The sequence below is a fragment of the Solanum lycopersicum genome, chromosome 9 (genome assembly GCF_036512215.1).
Source record: "Solanum lycopersicum chromosome 9, SLM_r2.1".
Classification (NCBI taxonomy): domain Eukaryota; kingdom Viridiplantae; phylum Streptophyta; class Magnoliopsida; order Solanales; family Solanaceae; genus Solanum; species Solanum lycopersicum.
In genome coordinates this window covers 54,904,287-54,909,267 of record NC_090808.1, presented here as the reverse complement: position 1 = coordinate 54,909,267, position 4,981 = coordinate 54,904,287, and the positions used below count along the sequence as shown (strand labels likewise).

Genomic DNA, 4,981 nt, shown 5'->3' with positions numbered 1-4,981 from the left:
TGCACATAACACTTTCACAACCATGTCTCAGAATAATGCAATGACATGTTCACACAAATAATGAGGAGATGACCATTTTCATAACATTGCACAGTTCACAACCACACAAATATGAAATCACATCAACAATGATTCAACAAGCCATCAAACTTTTCTCAACACATCACACATAAATAATTAATCACATCGCCTTTTGTTATCCCTTTTATTTCATCATTAGAATTAATCAATGTGGACAAGTCAACCCATCACCAATCCCGTTACTCCCAAACATATATCACAAGGAAATACACGCATTCCATACACTTAACAAGAGTTTAGAAATCCACTTGCCTCAATCAATCAAGAATTCAATCTGAAACTTGAGCCTTTCTCTTTCGTTGAACTTTCAACTCAAAGTAATCTATTCAATTAAATGACCTACATAAGATTTCAAGACTAATTAGCAATAATCAAATCTATAATCAAGTTCCTAATCTTGATGTCAATTAGCATATCAATTCTCATATTTCCAAATTTCAAGTCTAGGGTTAAGTTTCAACTTCTCCATTATCATAAATTTAATTGTTATCATATAACTTTACCATCATATTTAGTTACATAATAATGTATCAAGCTATGATTATTTAAAATATAATGATTATAAGGCATATAAAAAAAAGAAAAAGAAAATAAATGACAATAATAATATGGTTCATTATGTTGAAATGCTAGAATTAACAATGCCTTTATCATTAGGCAATAATTAGCCAATGATTAGGCTATTGTTTTGTCCCCCAGAAATCGTTGCACATTAACAATTTCACCTTCTTTCTGTCAATACAATTCATATTCAAAAACTTAAATTAAGCCGTAGAATAGTAACGGAATACGAGTAATTCTTTACCTAAAAGTGAAGTTTGGACTTCCACGTTGATCGCCTCTTAGCGCAGGTGATTTATGTTCTCCTCTTGAATCTCTTCTCTAAATTATGTACTAAACTGACAAACCCTACTTCTTATTTTAATATATAAGGGTTAAATAGTACATGGTCTTAAATAAATTATCACTTTAGTCCATTAACTTTTAATTAATTTAATTATCTATAATTACCCATCAACAAATTAACTAAAGTTAAAAGAATAGTTTAGAATTTTCAAAAAAACTGATTTTTTTTGGGTCATTACAATATATATATATATATATATATATATATATATATATATATATATATATATATATGAGACTTAGTAGCTATCAGATTCAATTCATTGCTGTAAATTTTTTTAAATGCCTAAATTTAACGTGAAGTAATTGAGCAGTAGCTTGGTGACAATTGAATGTAAAAGTATACGAGGGATGTAAGATTGAATCTAGAATTACTTTTTTTTAGTTGTATTATTAAATATTTGACATCCTTCATTACATTTCTGATTATGTAATTATAAATGTCTAAACGCATCTATTATTCATTAAGATTAAATATACCACTTGCTTGTTGTTATGCATGACAATAAGAAAAGGAAACTATAGCAGACATTGGCAGTTGGCTTATGAAAAAACCTTCATAAAACAGAAACAGATCAATCAGAAAATTAATTGACTTTTTTTATAAAAAAATGCTTATAAACACAACGGATTCAAGGATAAAATCATACATATAAGAAAATAACATAATAAACGTACTTTTATTTCTTCTTTACATATGATTAATTCATAAACTAAAGTTTGTGTACCTTTAGTATAACTTTTTCTTATGAAAAATGACAGATTATTGAAATATACATGAGATATACTTAATACAAAACTATTAACATTATGTACGTCCTTTATTTGTTCCCTTATATAAAAAAGTAAATGAATGTCATAAGATTAACTTTTAAAAATGTTGGATTTATGATCCAAAATTAAAGGTGTTCAATATAGAATTGACACACTTAATTTGTGATTTTGTTATTCACCTTGTACCATAAAAACAATCTAGTAGTTTTGCTTTTTTTAAAGCTATAAAGTAGCTAAAGACATGTCATTCAGAAAAAATTTTGTAGCTAAAGACATGTCATTCAGAAACAATATATATACTTTTTGAAAAAGAAATAAAGTGACACCTAAATTTAATCAATTTTTCAAAAGGATATCTTAACTATACGGGTGTTCTACTCAGGGGAGGAGCTATAGCCCGTGAAGGGTGGTCAGCTGACCACCCTTTGCCGGAAAATGAAATCGTATGCACAGGCAATATACTCGGTGTTATTTCTTTATATAAATAAATGCACACACTAAATATCAGTGGAGGTTGATAGTCCAGTGGTAAGTGTGTTCAATTCAGTGCCAAATATTTGCGGTTTTATTCTTTCTGAGGCAATTGTACAACAACCATTTTTAAGTTTTAAAGAAAAAAATGGGAAATGAATATGTAATTTTATTTCAAATCCACTTACTGGTAATAAATATATTGCACAACCAGTAGCTAAAAAGGATTTATTCTTCCAATTTGAACACCCTTGATAAATTTTTTAGCTTAGCCACTATTTCTACTACCCTGCTTAACTACAGTCTTGAATTGATATGATAACATCATCTTTTGTCCATTTGACATATAGAGAGTGAGCAACCTAATATAACTAATATAAAATAATTTTGCGCGTTAAATAAATGTTACTGCACCATAATTCTTTTATATAATTTAAAAATTATGAAATGTTGTGGCTATAATAACTTTTCGGAACTTATAAATTCATAATTTTTGTTTCAAAATCTAAAGTGTAAATTCACATTCAAAATTTGGTAATGACGATAAAAATTAAGGTAGAAGGAATGATATTTACCGTTACGGACATGCATGATGCATAACTTATGCAGTAATGTAATATTTGCGTACACCAAGGCCATGTGTAGATATAGGATAGTCACCGCTTAAAAAAAGTAATTTTTCCCTGAAAATTGGAAAAGGGTAAAAAATATTTCTGAACTATGCAAAATAAGTTATTTCTGTCTTCCGTTATATTTTAGGATTAAAATTACTCCGTCACTATTCCAAGAAATCACATATACCTCTCAAAAGTTAACACCCAAAACTTTTCATGACGTGGCTAGCCATATGGACTTGTCCCTCCACTTAAGCTGCCAATTAGTGGAGGGACATTAAAAGACTAGTTCTCTTTATAATACTATTTTCATTCATTTTTTAATTTTCATAGTTTTCTTTTACTACACCTGTTCAGTTTTAATTATCATGATTTATTTTTTATAGTCAAACTACAGAAATTTTTGACTTTATTTTAAGTATATTTTTTATCATATTGGTATGCAAAAAAATTGCAATTTATAGTACTTTTCTTATAGTTTTTTAATATTTAAATTATGTTTAAAATATCAAATTACAGTAATCTAATTTAACTTTGAAATTAGTCTAATTGATTTTTGAGAAGCACAACATGACAAATAAAAATAGACGGAGAGAGTAATAACTTTGACTAAGATTTTATGATGTGTTTTTTCATCATATTAGGTAAGAAATTAGAATATATAGTATTTTCGTATAGCTTTGACATTTTTTATTTAAAATAACGAATTAATGTACTCTAATATAACTTTAAAAATTAGTAAAATTAACTTTTGATAAATATAACATGATAATTAATAGTGGGATGCGGAAGTATATTTTGAGGGGAGAAATGAGTAAAAATTAAATGGTCATTATTATACCTTTTGTAGGTAAAATTATTAAATAATTTAAACGGATGTCCTTTTTATTTCTTATAATTTTGATTTAAAAAAAACTCCATGCAGAAAATTTAAATGAAAAATCAATTAAACAGGTTTGACAACTGTGTAGGCAAAATATTTATAATTGGGTGACGTTCACGTTATGAAAAAGAGTTGAGTGACTTTCTAAGAAAACTCATAGTTAAGGGATCATGGGAGATATTATCTTCTTAATGTTAATGAGTGTATGTATATTTTTCATTTTCTCTTTACTAAATTTATGGATGATTTTGGAGACCTCCGCAAGATATGATTCAATTATAGTGGACCTCCAAGGGCGAAGCTACCGCAGGGGCAAGGGTGTCAAGCTACACCCCTTCGCCGAAATTTACATTGTATATTTTTCTTTGGCATGACGCGTTACAAATAAATAGTAAACATTGACAAAAGGAGAAATGGAGAAGAAAAATTATTCACATTTATATAAGTGATTGAAGCGACATAAGTAGAAAATATAAGAATGCTCTAATTATACATAAGAACTTACTTGACGTTTGGCTATTCGTTATGGTATCATGATATGAAATTATGAAATGGTATTATGATATGAAATCATGAGATGAAATTGAATTTTTTTTTGCATTGGTGTGACATATCAATATTAATAAAAATATATACTAGATGTCACATTATATATCAGGTTATTTCTATTGATGAAAATTACATCTGTGCCTCTTTACAATCATCAATTGTGGAAGAAAGTGATCATTAGTTTTTAGTAAATTATGTAACCACCAACTATGAATTTCATCCATTATTCTATATTTGTGTCTTGTAACTTATGTAACATTTGAGCCATTCATTTGGAAAATTTACTATCCATTATCTCCTATTCATTGCAAGGAAGAATTCGTCACCTATAAATTTTGTAGTCTTCATTTGTGTTAACATACAAGAAGAAACAAGAGAACTAGAAGAAAATATAGAGTGAAAAACATAAATAGTATTATATTAAGGTTTGTGTAGTGAAAGAGAGGGTTGAGACACAGAAAATCTTCTAATCTTCAACTATATTCACTATACAAAAGAGAGTATTATATGATGAAGGAAGGTTTTCTTTTGTGGAACTCTGGACTCTTCAACTAATATAGAGTTGTATAAGTTATACATTTTTGTTGGGAAGTTGTATACTGGAGGAGAAAAGTCAAGAGTTACTCTGCTGGACCGGTGTAGATTATTTCGCAATGGGCTTGAATCTCCTTAAAGAGAGCTAGATAATTGTCTCTCATCCTAA

At 28.1% G+C, this 4,981-nt stretch overlaps 1 long non-coding RNA gene across 1 annotated transcript; it reads right to left on the bottom strand.

The window, feature by feature from the left end:
- Window positions 1–203: 203 nt before the first annotated feature.
- Window positions 204–961, bottom strand: LOC138338206 (uncharacterized). Its single transcript, XR_011211633.1, has 2 exons — window positions 887–961; window positions 204–420 (listed from the first exon to the last, which is right to left on the bottom strand). It is a non-coding gene; the product is annotated as an uncharacterized lncRNA (long non-coding RNA).
- Between the last annotated feature and the right edge of the window lie 4,020 nt (window positions 962–4,981).